General features: G+C 36.8%; 1 long non-coding RNA gene across 1 annotated transcript; it reads left to right on the forward strand.

The window, feature by feature from the left end:
* Positions 1–7,576: 7,576 nt before the first annotated feature.
* LOC147391420 (uncharacterized) lies at positions 7,577–11,226 on the forward strand. Its single transcript, XR_015170291.1, has 2 exons — positions 7,577–8,174; positions 10,752–11,226. It is a non-coding gene; the product is annotated as an uncharacterized LOC147391420 (long non-coding RNA).
* Positions 11,227–19,444: the final 8,218 nt, after the last annotated feature.

The raw sequence follows: 19,444 nt of genomic DNA on the forward strand, positions 1-19,444 counted from the left end.
GGCTTAAAACAAGTGCACCTTAGGATATCTAGGTGGACCAGCAGAATTCAAAGAACTGGTCGTTAGAACTAAGATAAGCAAGCTTAATTATCCTAGCAATCCTGATGACGATCAAAACAAATCCAACGTCCATGTAAAAAACTCTAAGTCAGAGTTATTGAAAGTTGTTATTCAATGAAAATCTTATCTGTCAAACAATTTTCAATAGTTCAATAAAATTTCCTTTAGTTTCTTTGTGAATAAGCATGGCATCAATGAATTATTTAATGGGTTGGTGTACAAAATTCAATCTCAGGATTCACCAAAATGTTACCAAAATGGTAGCACAGCAAATGATGATCTACCTCCAATGGGTCCACGATCCATATCCATCTCAGATTGGGTCCACGACCTATATTTGATTTCGAATCAAGCCATGACCCATCAGTAATCTAACACGGATGACAACCAATCAAACAACTCAACTTGTTTCAGTTAATCTACTTTTACAGAATGTCATATCGACTTCGTGTCGATGCCAGCTCCGTGTTGATGGGACCTATTTTTTAAAAAGTTTTACCGACTTCGTGTCGATGCCAACTCCGTGCTGATGAAATGGTTCATAAATTTTACCGACTCCGTGTCGATGCCAGCTCCGGCTGATGTAATTCTTTTTATAAAGCTTTACCGACTCCGTGTCGATGCCAGCTCCATGCTGATAAAATTATTTTTAAATTTTATCGACTCCGTGTCGATGTCAGCTCTGTGTTAATGTAATCATTTTTAATTTTACTGACTCCGTGTCGATGCCAGTTCTGCGCTGATGAAATCGTTTAAAAAAAAAATTTACCGACTCCGTGTCGATGCCAGCTCCGTGTTGATGCCAACTTCGCGTTAATGTCGGCTCTGTGTCGAAGAACTCTGAAAAAAAACTCGTTTACTTTAAAATAAATAACTTTACTCGACTCAATAAAACGTCATGCATTTTTCTTTTTGTAAATAAGATAGTAATGCTTGGTCTTCTGTACCCAAAGGTTGCTAAACGAAAGAAATATAAGCAACCAGAGGAACTTTCATATTTTCTCAGATCTTTCACCGTCACCATGAGTTCTTCCGAACCGGCACAACCCACAGTAGCTGAAACGTCAGGTATCGATCCACAAATAGCAGCATTACTAAAAATAATTGAGAGGTAAGAAAAGATGGTAACTACCGTATTAGCCAAAGCCAACATCATACAAGCCCAAACAATGCAGTATCATGCGTCCGGATCAAATCAGGATCTACCCAAGCAACCTTCGCAGGGAACACAGACCACTGTACCTCCCGCAGCGCTGGAATACCAAGGGCCCCCACTTTATATTCCACAGAATCGACCACCCCCTGTGGTCATTCCTAATGACGAATGGGAGTATAGGGCCACAGAGGCCAAAAGTGCAACAAATGAAAAAATGGCTCAGCAATCGAGTTTTTACAAGAAGAAATGAAGAAGATGAAAGGCCTCAACACAATGAGCGGGACACGGTTTAAGGACATCTGCTTTTACCCAAATGCACAGTTGCCGGCCAAGTTCAAATGTCCGGAGTTTGAGAAGTACAATGGGGTGGGGTGTCCTCTGTTACATCTAAAACTATACTGCGGATCCATGTGCCAATACGACGAAGATGACAGGCTACTGGTGCAGTTATTTCAAAGAAGCTTGACAGGGCCAACACTCAAATGGTTCTCCGGATTGGACCATATGCTTATCAAAAGTTGGCAAGACTTGGCTGAAATGTTCTGGCATAATTATCAGTTGAACATAGATGTGGGTCTAGATTGAAATGATATGGCCAAGATGACTAGAAATCAAATGGAGACGGTGAAAGAGTATGCCCAGAGGTGGCGAAAGTCTGCCTCACAAGTAAGGCTTGCAATGACTGAACAAGAGATTCATTTCAACACTAGGGCATATCTTTTGTACTCATCTAGTTGGACATACTACAGGCACCTTCTAAAATTTAGTTCAAGTGGCAGATCGGTCGATGATGGGATCCGAACTGGTTTAATATTAGACTTTACAGCATTGAGTGCAACAGTAGGGACATCGGCACAGAAGAAATCAATGCCTTTTGTAAAAAAGAAAGAGGAAACCCAAGTCAATAATATACAACCCAGCCAACCTCTCATTGTTTAGGCACCAGCTCAGCGGACACCGACACCCTAGGCCCCTTGGATGCCAGTACCTTGAGCTACCTGAGCTCCTGCATCTCAAAATCAATTTAGGACGAATCCTCCACCAATTGCACAGTAGGCACCACTATATGGACAAAACCAACATGCACGACCTAACAGGATAAATAGAGTGTTTACCAGGTTACTTATGACGTTATCTGAGTTTCTGCCAATCTTGCTCAGGGGTGAGTATCTTGCAAAACGTCCACCAAATCCTGAGGCTGCCAAAGGGCCAGGGTACAACCCCAATTTGTTCTGCGAATTTCACATGGGTGCACCAAGGCACTCCACAGATCAATGCTGACAGCTCAAACATCAAGTACAAAATTTGATCGATAAGAAAGCTCTCATCCTGGATGGACCTGCTAACCCGTCCCAACAACAAAATATCAATCAAAACCCCCTACCTACTCACAATGGAGTGGGGAGTGGGCACATGGTAAATGTTGTCTGTGGAGAACTCAACTTCAATCCCTCAGATTTGATAGCACCTATTTGAGCAAAAATCAAGGTCTACTTAACAAAGGAATCAAAAGCACCTGCGGTTAATACAGTCAACCACTACACAACAAACTCATCCCAAAATTCACTACCACCTCTCAGATTGTCTGACCTCACCATCCACCCCATTTATCAAAATACTACTACCTAACCACCTTTAAGTATATCTTATGGATCACCAAGCCATCAAAATTCAACCCGACCTCCTCTTGTTATACCCTACACATTGTCAACTTCTCAGGGATCAACCCGACCCCCCTTCATATACCATACACTTTACCTTCACGTCTACCGCTTGTCATTTTATACACTCCATCAACCCCTCAGGTAACTCCTCCCACCACCACTACATCCAAATCATCACCACCAATACTCATTCTCAATGTAAAATCCGATCCACCTCCCATGATCATACACTCACCTAAACCATTCCCTTATAGCTCTGATCAAACAGTTCTTTGGAGCTACGAGACCATTATTACCACATCCACAGGGGTCGATACGATGAAAAAAGCAATGCTGGCCGACATTGGTCATATGACAAAAGTAGGAAGATGTTAGAAAGCATCAGTGAAAGGGGTAGAGATAAAAGAAACACTAAAAGGGGCAGATATCAGAGAAGAAATAAAAGAAACAGTGAAAAAGGTGACAGATGAAGAAAAAATGAGAGCAAAAAGAAAATGCAAGATGTATGAAAATAACTAGAATGAGAAAATATTAAACAATGAGACAGCAGACTTCATTAAACTCATTCGCAAGAGTGAGCATAATATAGTGGATCAATTGAACAAACAACCGCTCAGATCAGCATTCTGGGTTTGTTACAGAAGTTAGAGGAGAACCAATAAGTATTGTTGAAGATTCTAGGAAAATCACATGTACCTTCGACTAAGTCACCAGCACAGTTGGAACAAACGATCGGTCAGATCATGGCCCCCAATCCTATTATCTTTACAGAGAGTGAATTTGTGCCTGAAGGACAAGGGCACATGAAATCGTTAAACATCATGGTCATATGCAAGGGCATGATGGTTGACAGGGTGCTGATTGATTATGGCTCAGCGCTTAATGTTTGTCCGCTTGAAACCTTCCAAAAACCCAACGCCGACTGGTCACATGTCAAACCTAACAACAAGGTTGTTCGAGGTTTCGATAGCTCGAGAAGGGACTCTTTGGGAGATGTGGACTTACCGATCACAATAGGTCTATGTACATTTGAAGTAACATTTGAGGTCATGGAAATACCGACGACATTCAACTTATTGTTGGGCAGACCGTGGATCCATATAGCAGGGGCTGTACCGTCTTCGTTGCACCAAAGAGTCAAATTCATCATGGGGCAGTGAATGATATCAGTACTAGCAGAAAATCTCATCCTGGCGGGGAGAGCTCCGGACGTCCCCTTTATCGACATTGAGATGATAAAAGACAAAGCACTTTACCATTCCTACCAATTCGCTGCTGTCAATCATGTTGAATAGGGGAAGGAGAAGGTAAGAGTTGAGTTGTCAAAGGCAAATCTGATGGTTGGGCGAGTTATAAAGAAAGTAGGTTATCGACCCAGACAAGGGTTGGGACCAGGAGGAAAAAGGGAAAGCTACACCGGTCGAAGCAACAAAACACGATCCTTAATTCGGTCTGGGGTTTAGGCCCACAAAAAATGACATAATAGAAATGAACGACAAGAAAAAAGAACTTTCGACTAGCGAAAAAGTAAAACCGTGAACCGAATGTCTGGAATCTGGGCAGAGTTCCACATATCAGTGGTAGCTTTCGAAAATCACAGATTAAACCCAACAACTTATCAGAACCACTGCAACAAAACCAGTAAAAAAGTCAAAGACGGTAAATTTCAAATCTATGCACATTCAAGAAGACTCAGTCGTTGAGTCCTAATCATCCTTCATAGAAGGCATTGATGTTTTATTCAATGGGGATTCCGACGAAAGTCTATCAGAAAGAATTCGAGAACCCACAAAAGAGGAAGCAATTGAGAGTAAGGGAAAAGAATCACCCTTCCCCACTAGTATTGACTGGGCATCAATTGTCATCCCACCGAGTTTGGGAGGGACTATGCCCAATCTGACAAAGACCAATTAAAGATAATGGCTATCTCCGAACCACCCACCAAATCACCCAACAAATCACTCTCTCATCTTATCCGCCCCCTTAGAGAAGGAGAAGTTCTGAACAATTGGGAGGAATTCCTGTTAACCCTTGAGGCCTAAAAAAAAACGCCATTAAATGAATCTAGTTTGTCTGAGGATCATAACGAGCCCTCGTCATTGGGTAAAGACTGTTTTGAGGGCTCCCTATTTTTATTAATGAATTTGCATTATTGTTCTTCTGAAATCGCCTCGACCCGTTTTCCACCAAATTGTGGATAAGGGTCCGATTGATAAATTGGAGACTTTTAGAGAATAAGGAGTCGCCACCTAGTTTAGGTCTAGGAACCAAAAATAACTCCAAAATAGATTGGGTCGGTCCACGGATCAGAAAAATGGGTAAGATGTCAGATTACGGGTTTTAAAAAGTGTTAGGCATCGAACCCGTCCGATTGAGATGATCGGTCTCTACTACGATCCAAACTGTCCTACAGTCAATGGGTAGATACTAAAGTCAAGATTATGGTCCAATCATCGTCACCATCATCATCAAATTATATCGAATGTGTTAAACGAATCTCAAGGCTAATATTCCCCAAATATCATAATCTCAAATTTCGCATAAAGATGGAAATATTTGAAAAAGCCTTAATTCCGGTCTATACTTCAAAGTCCACATGGCAACATTTCAATTCAAATATATGAAGATTTTCCAAATCGACCAAACTAGGAATTTGTGAAAATTTTCTAAAGTGGAAAATTGAGAATATGAAACTTCTAATTTGGGAATTCACGAAATTTCTAAATTAGAAATTAGAAATTTCCTAAATTGAGAGATTAAAATTAGAAATTTGAAAAAGGGATTTTCCAAATTAGAAAATCATCAAAATTGGGTTTCTCAAATTAGCAATTTACAAATATCAACTTTCTAAAAATAGAAAATCAGGATCTTAGGAAAATCACCAAATCAAAGAAAAATCCATAAACCTCCAAAATTAGCAAGTTGTGAATTTTCAAGAACCCATTTTTGTCATATGAACATAAATCGGCGAGTCGACTCATTGACAACATTTTGAAAAGTAAAATAACTTTTCGCACCAATATCCACCAAGATCAGTGAGTCAACTCATGTCCATTTCATCTTGCAATATTATTAAAAAGAAGATTGATTTCAAACTCATATGTGCATACAAATCAGGGAGTTAACTCACGTGGCAACTTTACCAAAAATCAATTTTAAACCTCATATGTGCGCAAAAAATCAGTGAGTTGACTCACGTGTACATTTTAAAAGAAATCAATTTTAATGCTCCTCATGCACATACCAATCAGCGAGTTGACTCACATATTAATTCAATTAAACAAACCCATTTTGAAATTCCGATGTACACACACATCAGTGAGTCAACTCGATGCTCATTTCATAAAAAAAAATGATTTTAAACCTCCAATGCGCACAAAAAATCAGCGACTTGATTCACATGCATATTATTTATAAAATCAATTTCCCCTGCACACATAAACTCAATGACTTGATCCACAACCACGTTATAAAAAAAAATTGATTTTGAGCCCTTATATGCACCAAGATTCAGTAGGTTGTCTCATGTGTTAACTTTAATAAAAAAATCAATTTTGAAACTTCTAAGCACAAAAAAACAACAAATCGACTCATGCAAACTTCACAAATTAATGTTCATGAATGAAATCAACATATAAAATAACACCTAGAGGAGAGTACGAAAAGGAAATAAAATGGACTTACCACTTGCAATATTGTGGTTACACGGAGTTCCTTCAGAAATATTTGATTGCTCACTGCTCGAATATGTGAGAGAGGATGGATATATGCTACCCAAAAAGAGAGATATCGAGACTTGATGGAGATGATGTTGCGGCAATGGCTGCAATGAAGTGGTGACTTAGGCGTTGCAGCAAGGGCTGTGTGAAGGTGTGGCTGAACGTGAAGATGGTTGAGCTAATGAAGAATGATACGAAAACGAATGTGGTGTGAAGGGCTGCTGTCCAAAATGGGAATGAACTTAAAAAAAAGAAGAATGGGGGTGAAGGTGGTGTGCTGTTGGTTGAGCACCCCCTATCCGATCTTCCCTTCCTCTTATCTTTTAGTTCCTCGTGCTTGCTGTCCAAAGGATGGACTGAGAGTGAAGTGGGGCTGAAATAGGGCTGTCAATGGAGGACGTTTTGGGTGTCAAAGATAACACGGAGAGGGATTGTTGGAGAGGGTTGTTATGGACGGTGAGGTTGCAGATTGAATGTAGAATAAGATGGGACAGCAAGGGGGCTGTAATGGACGATTTTAGGGGCTGAAATGGGTTGTTTTTTTTTCTGTGGTTGGGGCTGCTGAAGAAGGCAACAATGGAGCCGTTTTGGATGGTGGTTGGGAGTTGCTGGAGAAGGTGATGATGGGAGTGTTTTGAATGTTGGTTGGGACTGCTAATGGTGGAAATAATGAGGCTGTTCTACAGACTGAACAACCAAGGGAATGGGGGCTGAAAATGTGAGGAAGGAAAGTTGTTAAGGGGGCTGTAATGGAAGGTGTTGAGATGATAGGTAGAGAGGAAGGGTGATTGAAAGAGAGTGATGAATGTTGCTGTGCGTTTGAGACGTTTTTTGGGAAAGATAGGGGTTGTTTTTGGCTGCTATAAGAGAAGAGCAAAATAAGAGGGAAAAAAAGAAGATGAGGATGAGAAGAAAAAGAGATGGGAGCTGGTTGTCTTCTCTCTTAGTGGCTGCACAAAACGTGGGAAGAATGACCTTTACACTGTGTTTGGATTGAGGGAAAGGGAGGGAAGGGAAGAGAAAATATGCTATTTTCTCTTCCTTTCTCCTGTTTGGATTGTTAAGTAAGGAGGGAAGAGAAGAAAAACGGAGGGAAGGGAAGGGAAAAAGTGCTGAATTTTGTTCCCTCCAAAAGTGGAGAGACGAGGAGGGAAGGGAAGGGAATAAATTTTATATTCCAAATTTACCCTCATCATTTTCAAAATTTCCTAAGAAATATGATATTGGCAGGCCAATTATAACTAGTTACACCCGAAGTAATAAAACAACTTATCTGATTTCAAAAGCCCAAGTAGAAAACGAAGGAGCCGAACTCGAACTCGTGTAGGAGACGACCTCTCTCTCTCTCATTCTTCTGGTTTTCTTCAAGAAACACTCTTCAACGGCACTCACCTTTCTCTTCTTCAATCCCACACACCTTTTTCTTCTCCTTTTTTTCAAAAATCCTGAAAAACAAATTTAATCTGATTTCAGAAACCCTAGAGGTGTAGAACAAAGAAGCCGAACGTAGGAGAAGACTTGAGGTATCCTCTCTCTCTCATTCTTCTGGTTTTCTTCAAGAAACCCTCTTCAACGGTACACACCTTCCTCTTCTTCTTCTTTTTTCGAAAATCCTCACTCTTTGTTTTTGTTTTTTTTTTGTTGTAATAGTGGGAAATTATCATCTTCGATTTACAAAAATATTTTTGCTGAAGAATAATTATAATTATAGGAATACCCTTGTATCAATTTGTATTTCAAGTAACATATCGATATGTAGTCTTAACACTGTTTTCATGTTTACTGATATATGCAAATGATTATCTATACATTTATTCCAAAGAAAAGCCAAAAAAAAAAAAAAAAAAAAGCTCTATAAAAAAGCATAAAAGGTAGAATTTTGTCTTTGTTTTATATTATTCATTATTCTTGGGTTTTTTTTATTAGCTTGTACTTTATGTAGAGTAATGATGCTGTTTCGATCGTTCATCATGTTGGTTCTGTTAAAATCCACTCTCATGCTTGTAAAGGTTATTAAGAGCAACCTTGGTATCTTTCTGTTAAGACACTTAAGATGTATTTTGGGCCTTTTGTCGTTCATTATTATTTGTGTTCATGATATGAATCGAGTAAATGATATGCAACTTGTAGAATGGTCATGACCTTAAGATTGTGCCAATCAGGCAGCAGTTACATTCTGATAATGAGCTAATACGTGGATGAATAGGCTGTAAAGAAATAAGTAATATGCCCATACGTTGGAATGATAGGATTGCTAGATTGGTAAAATTATGGGGATGACCCTTCTAATGTCCAGTTTAACACATGTTTTGGTTTCATGATGCATGCAATGCATTGTGCTTGGTGCTTGCACCAATCAGGCAATAATTCTTTTCTGATAATGAGCTAAGATATGGATGGATCGACAGTAACAAGGTCATAGGAATGTGCTGGTATGTTGGAGTAGTAGGCATGTTAGATTGGTAAACTTTTGGGTATAATCCTTCTAAGGACCAGCTTAACACTTGCAACAAAAAAAAAAAAGAAAAAAAAAAGAGACCTTATATTGGCATCCCAACCTTCTCAACATTGTACAAACAGATTGTTTTTTGGCATTTATAATCGGCATGGTGGTGCAAACTTATTGTGTTGTTGGATTGGATGTAGATTTAACCTGACTCATATGTGTAACATATGTAATACATAAAGAAATAAAAAAATAAAAGATAAAAATTTAAGAAATTATTATCTTTTTAGGATGTGTTTCTCCCGTAATTCCGGAGCTGGAGGTGATGTTTCCTCTACGAACATTCAAAGATCTACCTCCCCTAGGCCTTCCGAAGTTTGTGTTACTTCACATTCCGAACATGCTTTTCAGGCATTTTCAATGTTGCAAAACAGTCCTGAAGTTCAACTGTGAACTTGACCTTTTATCAACAAATGTTTATTGGAGTATGTTGTTTGTGTTTCTGGGTGTATACTTTTTGATACCTTAGATTAAAACAGAGGTTCAGCAAATATATTTTTTTATTGAGAAATCTTTGAATGTGTACTTCGGTTAGGGAATTGGTTCTTGGTGTCATATGTATTCATGCAAATCTTCATTAACTATTCTTAAAGGGTTTTTTTTTTTCAAATTTAATTATGAAGAATATTTGTTTGTAAATGCACAATTATCTCTCTCAATGACTTGTATCAACTTGATCCTGTGAAGAAACTCAAAGTAAGAGAATTTGAGTTTTATTCTTTAAATTTTCTTATTTTATTAGCTAAGTCTTTAAATCCTGATGCCCATTTGATCTTGTTGAGATATCTACTTTAGGAGATACCATATCCTTTAAAAGAAAAAAAAGAAAAGTGAAGGCCTCCCACAATGCTATAGGTTTATTTCCACTTGTCATTGATCCACCAACCCCAAAAACGCTTACTTACGTTCTCCTTTTATTTCAACTCCAATTAGCTAGATGGACCTGAAATTTCTGACTAGCAACCATTAAAGAAGGATTGGTCCACATTTTGTATCCCTGATAATTTCCTTCAGTTTAATTGGAGTTGATGTGTACTCTGATTAAACCAAAGGGAAAACGAAAATTGTACATCGTAACAATATGACGAAATATTTTTTAGGCCGCAGAAAGTTGGCCCATCTAAAATGGCTGTAGGAGGAATGATGGTATCGAGATAGATGAGTGGAAAGACTAGGAAAGATGAAATAAAAGTGAGAACAACCCGATGAATTTAGTAGTAGCCTTATTAGAAGAGGTAAAAAAATTCAATTAAGATGGTTTTGGCTTGTTTAACTAAGACTAGCAATGCTGGTTGAAGGTTCTAAACAGAGAAGAAGGCTGAAAGTGACATAAATTATGAGTTGTTCCAAAATATCAAAGACTCGTGCCTTGACGTAAGATTTAGATCTAGATAGAATTGAATGGAAAAGAATGATTCACTGATTACAGATGGCCAATGTGATTCATGTTCTCATCCGAATGATGTGGTTTTGTTCTGTTTGTAGAATGTTGTTGCCTCACTGACCTCTGATAAAAATGTCTAGGAAGCTGTGATGAAGAAAGAGAAGGTTATGGAGTTATATAAAATTATGCTATTTATAAACTCTTTTTCATATTTGTGTTCTTAAATACTGATTGCATTGTGGTTGTTCTACTTCTACTCCAGAAATGAACAAGAACATGGGCGAATCTACATCAGGAATTGAAGGTGAGAAAAGTCCAGAAAATAATCCCGATATTGGAGAACCATTTGGAAGCTCGGCCATGAGTTTGATGCAAACGATCAAGTTAAGAGTGTTGGCAATGGTGAAAAATCTATCAGAGTTGTTTCATTGCATCCATATAAATCCAATCGAGGGAAATAGGCATGGAAACAATATATGGAAAGACTCGGCCACAAGAACTGTTCTTGTGGTACTGGCAATGGCAACAATTATGGTGGTTATGGGGAAGTAGGCGTAGAGCTTAATCTGTGAATGCAATGTATACACAAACTTGTAACTTAAATGTTTTTGTTGAGACATGTTTGGTTTCCAATTCCAATGTCACGGAAAAAATCATGTCTATACACTGTAGTTCAAGTTTGTAGCAATGAAATATTGTTGTTCTTCCCCAAAGTGATATATGATTGATTTCAAATACCTCTTGAGACCTCTATAAGAAATCATGTTATTATGTGTTCCCAAATATCCTATCTTTTTCTTTGTGATTTTAAGATTGCTTAGAAGGAGATAACGAGTTGAGGTTGAAGTCTGAGTACAAACAATTTTTACACTAAAATGAGGAACAGGGGGGTCAACAATGGTTTGAGATGAATGTTAACAATTACCCAAAAGGTAATCTCTGTCATCCCGTTCATCTTTCTCTGGGTATTTGTAATCTTCTAATGTTCATTCTTTTTCTTCTTTCAAGGAGGAGATATTTAGTGTATGCTTGTATTGCTACTAGGTATTTCATTTATAATTCCATTAATTGGAGTCTTAAAGGGTTGGTGTGAAAATAGAAATTCTCATTTTTAATTACATTTGTAAATTAGCTTGACAAACAAATGGAATATCAAGCAGAACAAACCAGAACTTGAACACTAGCTATACATGGTTCTTAACCACAGTGACAAAGTCACGGTTTGAGAATAATTTGACAAGAGAAAGCTTTGGAAACAGTCGGGAAAACATTGGATAACTTTAAAAGTAAAAATGATAAGAAAAACAAAAATGATATGTGATTTTTTTTTTAAATCCTCGATTAAATCATGGTTAATCATGACTTTTTTTCAAAAACTTTGTGATGATTTAATCGATAACTATTTAAATCATGATTTAATTGAGATATTTAAAAAAAAAAAAAAAACTCAGATTTTTATCACTATGTTCTTAAGTACACTATAGCAAATATTCCTTAATTTTGTGGATTTTCCTTACAATCCGAAGACGAATTACAATTAGACAAAACTTGGTGCATTAAACTACAAGTTGAAAAATCTGAAACCATTTAAGAAAACCTTAAATTATCCTTGAAAGTAAGAAATCTCGAGTATTTATCATAAAATCATTCAAGAAAACAAAAAGTAGAACTTATTAGGCATAAAAACAGCACCTTGAGAGCCAAAGTGACTTCTTCCTGCCTTTCAAGCTCAATGAGACAACAATCATGTCCACCTTCAAGAGCCTCAATACATGCATTTTGATGAATTTATTGAGCTTCTCTTCATCATCTTTGAACCTTTTAAGACCCAAAATTACAAAAAGAGCTTCTTTGTAGATTATATCCTATGGCATTGGATCATGGTTTTGAAGTTGAAGTTACTTTATTTTGGAAAGAAATAAAAAATATCTATTTAATATTACATTTTTGGATCCGATTAATTTAACCCGACCGTTTCAATTTTTAAAATATTTCTTAGAACAAAGAAGGTCAAATGAGTTTAGGTGTTTATATTTTGTATCATTGTACAAGTAGAATTTTATTTTTTAGACTATGAAGGGTATAATTGTCATTTGACAGTAATAATTTCTCTTCTCTCTTCTCTTATGAATCTTAACCAAACAGTAGAAACTTGACTTTTTCTCTTCTCTTCTCTTTCAATCCAAACAGGGTGAAGAGAAACTTCCCTTCCCTTCCTTTCCCTTCCCTTCCCTTAATGAGTTTCTCTTCCCTCCCCTTCCCTCAATCCAAACACAGCCTTAATGGCTGCAAAAAAGTATTAATGTCTTTTTCCTGTTTTCTCTCCTTTTTTTGTTGTTTTTTTATTATTCTCTGTACCAAAACGTCAGCCCTCTTTTTATGACTTTCAAAATGTCCAATCCCCCTTATGAGAGAAAGCTCTCTCTCTTTTATAGCAATCTCTTGCTATTTTTTATTCTATATCTTTCTCTCTTTTATTTATTTCTTTCTCTTTTTGTTTGTTCTACTTTATTTGTTTTTTTTTTTTTGGTTTTTTTTTATTCTTTCTTTTATTTACTTATTCTTTGACCGAACCAAGGAGAGAATATCTCTCTTTTAAAGTTTAGAAAGAATTGGATCATGATCCCACGCTTCACAACACGTGCCACATTGGTAGATTAAATTTTGATTTTTAATTTTGGTTGATGGTTTGAGTTAATTTTTAATTTTGATTTGATTTTAATTTGATAGATTAATTGTGTTTCATTTTTCGATCTTGATTGGTTGATTAAATTAAGATTTTAATTCGATTGGTTAATTATGTTTTGATTTGGATATTGATTGGTCGATTGAGTTTAATTTAAGCTTGAATTTTGATTTTTTAATTTGTTAATTGGCTTTAGTTGGGTTTCGATTGGATTTTAATTAGGATTGGTTAATTAGTCATTAATTTGATTTTAAATTTATTTTTGATTTAATTTTGAATTTTAATTTGAGTTTTAAGTTGATCTTAAATTTTAAATTGTTTAAATTTTAATTTTAGCTTAATGGTTATTTTCAATTTGAATTTATTTGATTGTGAATTTTAATTGATTTTTATTTTTTTATTTTAAGTTGTAATTTAATTTTGATTAGTCGAGTTTTTTTTTCTAAATTTTTTTAATTTTGTAATTGCATTTTCCTAAGCGTTAAGGTTTCTAAATCGGATTTGGATGTTGAGGGGCAATTCGGTCATTTTGTAATTTTTCATAAATTTCTCTGATTTTATCAATTTGGGTCTCGTTAGACTCAAAATCATGTTTTGAATGTAATGAAGGTACTTTCGAGATTTTTCAGAGGTCCAAAATTCATGAGGGTATTTTCGTCATTATTTTTCAATTTTTGTCAACTTTGGTGAATTTTGACGTGAAATTTCTTTCAGTCGCAATGTGATTATTTCTAAGTCTCGAGGTCATGTTTTCCTAGCGTAGCGAGGTCTCTAAATTATCCAAATGTGTAGTGAACCTAAGTGTATGTGTTTACTAAGTCGGGTGGAAGATTTAGCGATCCTAAACGTGCGTAATTCTATGTCGCGTGGCCAAGAGAAAGAAGTGAATGAAATTAGAAGATAGAGAGAATTGGAAGGAGGTTTCTCGCAAGCTTTTGAGTTCTTTTACGCTCATCATTAAGAATCTACAGCAACCGGGTGCCGAATCGCCAAGTAAGGCGGATGCAAAAATGGGGTGTTTACATCTTCTTATTTCAGGTATCCAAAAAATAACAAAAAAACAAATATTTCTCAAAAAGTAAAAGAATAAAAAATTTCTCAACAGACAAAAAAAAAATCTTTCAAAATTATAAAAAAATAGATATTTTTCAAAAATAGAAAAAAGAGTTTGCAAAGGATCTGCCTCAATCACATGAGTATCCAGATAAAACAGAATTTGAAAGGGACGGGTATGATTTCGATCTTGAACTCGACTTCGACCTCATGGGAATCGAAGAAGAATCTAAGGACGAAATGGAATACCCACCCAAAGAAATCAAAGACTTGATAGAACGTCACGAGAAAGGTGTTCAACCAAACATCGAAGATACAGACTCAATCAATCTTGGTACCAAAGAGGACCCACGAATCGTCAAGATCGGAGTCTTATTAACATCGCAGCAAAAATAAGATATGATCAAACTCTTACGGAAGTATCAAGTTGTCTTTGCATGGTCGTACAAAAATATGTCGGGATTAGACATAGATCTTGTTGTACACAAGCTACCAATTGTCTCTGGAAGCAAATCAATTAAGCAAAAACTGAGAAGACTAAAATCCGAATGGACCCTCAAGGTTAAAAATGAGGTCATGAAACAATTCGAAGCAGGATTTCTTGCAGTCTCTACGTACCCAGAATGGTTGGCTAATGTCGTCTCAATACCCAATAAATATGGAAAGGTACGCATGTGTGTTGACTATCGAGATATTGGTGTGATAATGAATTAAGAAGTGCGAAAGAGTATGTTGATATTGCAAAAAAGTAGCACTAATGCAATAGGCTCGTTCGTAGTCTATGCTCTTGTTGATATTGTTGCGATGAATGCGACTTTAAATGTGGGTGACTCAGACTATGTAGCCCTCCTGCCTTCAGATCTTGGTTGATTCGACTCCAATAACAAAACTCCCTCTTGGATTGAAAAAAAAGTCAAAAATCAAAAATTGAAAATCGAGAAAATACAACAAAAAAAAAAAATAAAAAAATTGAAAAAATCCTTTCGAGTTGCACTCAACTTCGATTTGTTAAAACACGACAAAAAATATCCAAATTTCAAAACTCATCAAACTTTCATCAAACCCAAGATCTCACACGAATTTTATGCCATCGAGATCAAGGAATTAATAAGGCCAAACTCTGTCAGACCCCGTGCTTGAGTAGTCATTTTCTACAAAAGTCATCGATTTAATCCAAAATTCGAAGTCGTGTTTTACAAAGTTCTCTTGCCCGTGTAAATAGGGGTTTAGTTTATTCTTTATAGTTCTTTGCACGCAATTCCTGCAAAGAAGGACAGCTGTAGACATCCTAATTTGAACGGGCCCATACTCGAAAGGGTTCAAAAATACATATTTTTCAATAAAAATTGTCAACGGGCCTCAAAAGCCAAAATCAATCGAAATATGACATTTGGATCGAATCGCGGCCCTTGAGACCTTTTAATGGTTTGGTGGGCCCATCAAAGGGATTTAACATACCCTACACCTTCCCAACCTTTATCGCTCCTCTCTTATATCTCAAAATACCTGATTTTCAACGAAATTCTCCAACGGGCTTAAAAAGCCCGATTTGCCAACAGGTGACATTTTTATCAAATCAATGATTTTAAAAATCTCAAAAAAAATAATTAAAATTAAAAAACGAGACTTGGGACGCCTATCACCTCCTATACCCTCCACCTCTCCACTTCCAAATCTGAAAAGACCCTTAGCCCACCTAAGGCCCATAAACCCTCAATCCTCCAAAATCAATCTCTCACCTTTCCCCCCTAACCTAACCTAAACTTGATCTCACATCACCTAAAATCTAAAATCAACCTAAACCCTCATAACCATTTCCAAGACAACTCCCAACCAATTCCTAAAATCCAAAATCATTCCATAACCCAAGTCCAATACACTAAAAAGCCCACAAACCCTTATCCATATACAATTTACATCAAACCCATAATCCTAACCTACAAACTACTACCAACATCAACCAATCACCATCTTGATAATCAAATATGACACATGTCATCACCCCGTTTTATCTCCTTCATCCAACAACCTACCCCCATTAAACCTCATCTACCCACACATCAATCTATCACATTTTCTCTAAAAAATCACATCAACCCACACCCTCCCTAACCTACCTTCCCTAACATACCCTCATAATTTCCTAATCCCTATTCTCTCAAATCAAACACATCAACCCACACCTCCCCCTAACCTATTATCATCATACCTCCCCCTAATCTACCATCATCATTTCCTATAAATCCATCTCTACAACCTAAACCTACACCCATCCTCTCAAGTCAAAAACTCAATCTCTCACATCAATTAAATCTAAACCTCCAACTTCCACACATCTTACCACATGTCACCATCTTCCTCATCCTCCCTACCACCCTTTTACACCCTCAATTCTCTTAAATCAAACACTACTCAATCAATCAATCATCCTCTTAAACACCCATCATCTCACCTCACGAAACACTCCATCTAAATGATTTGGGTAAGATCCAAAGCATTTGGAATAAAACACAACCCATTTACCCTCATTACATAATTACCTCTCTCCTAACTCCTAATTTCATACCCCTACTTTTAAAACATATGACATTCTCTACTCTCCCACACTTCACCTCATTATACCCCTAAAATATCTTCTCAACATCTATAAAACCCCCTCCTCTTCCCAAAAAAAGACCCCAACTTTCACTACTAACCACTATTCCCAATTCTCAATACAAAAAAATACTACCAATTCTCTTCCCCAAGTCTCACAAAAAAATTACTATGTACTTCACTCATCTCTCTTATCATTTCTTCTCTACTCATTCAATCATATAAAAGTTATATTTTCCTAAATCACTAAGAACTCAATAAGAACTCAAGAAGACTCAAAGAAGAAGAAGGAAAGAAAGAAAAGAAAAGAAAATATTGAAGCATCAAGGTGGGTTCAAAGTATACTACCCCCTCTCTTCTTCTCTACCCTCTTCTATTATCGCCCTTATTCTTTTTAATTTTATTTTAGATGGACTTGGGATGAATGGTTCTTAAGGCATAGGTTTATAAGGATCATCCCCTTTAATGGGATGATCTTATAATCAAGCCGAAAGCAAATCTTTATTTAGGGTATAAACACACGACACGTGACACTTTATTTTTCGTATTTTTTTAAGTCAAAATGATCGAGTTGAGTTGAGGTTACTACTTTGATTTGTCAAAAATGTCAAATTTTAATGCTTCGGGCAAAAATCACTGTTTTTGGGCCCTTTCGAGTGAGGGTCCGTTCAAATTGGGGTGTCTATAGTTACATTTTCCTAAATTACTAAGAACTCAAGAAGAACTCAAGAAAACTCAAAGAAAAAGAATGAAAGAAAGAAAAGAAAAGAAAATATTGAAACATCAAGGTGGGTTCAAAGTATACTACCCCCCTCTCTTTAATTTTATTTTAGATGGACTTCGATGAATGGTCCTCAAGGCATAGGTTTATAAGGATCATCCCCTTTAATGAGATGATCTTATAATCAAGCTGAAAGTAAATCCCTATTTAGGTTACAAACACACGACACGTGGCATTTTATTTTTTGTATTTTTTTAAATCAAAATGACCGAGTTGAGTTAAGGTTACCACTATTTCGAATACCGATCTTCCAACAAAATAGGCCAACTGGCCTCAAAGGCCCAAAGAGTTAAAAAGTGACAATTTCATTGAACCAAGGCCACCAAGACCACCTAATAGTCTAAGGGACCCACCAAAGGGATCAGACCCATCCTATGATGACCCAACCTTTACCGCTCCACGCTTACATCTAAAAAAATCGATAAAATCCTTCAACGGGCCTAAAAAGTCCGATTTGCCAACACGTGACATTTTTGATCAAATCAATGAGCGCAAAAAATCTAAAAATAATTAAAAAAATAAAAATGTGAGACTTGGGAGACCTACCTTCCACCGCTTCGCCTCGAAATCCACAAACACCTTAAGCCCATTAAAGGCCCATGAACCTTCAAATCTACAAAAATCAATTTTCCATCGTACCCTTAACCTAAAATTTATCACATATCCCCTAAAACCTAAAATTTACCTACCCTCAAAAATTCGATCCAAAACTAACCCTATTCAAGCCAAAATAACCTACAACCCTCTAAAAGCCCAAGCCTAATATATCATAAATCCATAAACCACTATCTATACCCAATTCATTCTCCAACCCACAACCCTAACCCATTATCCATAATCCACATCAACCAATCACTTCCCCAAACATTAAAAGATGACATATGTCATCACTACCCTTCACCTCCCTCATCTAATCACCTACCCCCATCACCATTCTCTAAACAATCCATTTAACCCACATCACTTCCCTCCAAAATCACCTCAACTCAGACCCTACCCTAACCTAACCTATCCCCATCCCCTAACATCATCAACCACTCCCACCTCAACCCATATCCTAATTCATCACCATCCCCTAACATCATCAACCACCCACATCACCACCCATATTTCTTACATCTCAATCCATCATTCTCCCTTAAAACACTCTAACAAAATCACCTCAACCCATACTTCCCTCATCATCAACCAACTAACCCCTACCATTTTCTCTACTAAAAAAACCACCATCAACCAATCTCATTACCTCCCTCTCTCATCATATATGCCACATGGCATCATCCCCTTAATCTTCCCAAAAACCAACTAACCAACCTTTTACACAACTTATTCTCCTAAATCTAAATACCTCACCTCTTCAACCAACCTAACACTCCTTCTCTAAACAACCCTCTTACATCCCCACTCCCCCATCAACCATCACTCATCTCATCCCACCAAACACTCTATCCAAATGAATTTGGGTAGGATCCAAACCATTTGTGTTAAAATACAATCAATTTCCCTTATTTACATAACTACCCTCACCTACACTCCAAATTTCATACCCTTTACTTCTAAAACCCATGCCATTATCTATTATCTCAACTCTTCACCCCATTATACCCCTCAAACCATCATCCAAACACTATAAATACCCTTCCCCTCCTTCCAAAAATGGTTATCAAGTTTCATTAAGAAAAATATTTTTTCTACTCACTACTACTACTCTTCCATATCACCTTCTAAAAAAAATAATTGGATTCTCACACTTCACTTGAACTTAAGAAAATCTAAAAGAAGAAGAAAGAAGAGGAAATAAACTTCAGGTGGGTTCAAGACTCTCCCCCCTTCTCTCTCT

This window comes from Akebia trifoliata, chromosome 11, assembly GCF_017979445.1.
Source record: "Akebia trifoliata isolate Shusen 1 chromosome 11, ASM1797944v1, whole genome shotgun sequence".
NCBI classification, from domain to species: Eukaryota; Viridiplantae; Streptophyta; class Magnoliopsida; order Ranunculales; family Lardizabalaceae; genus Akebia; species Akebia trifoliata.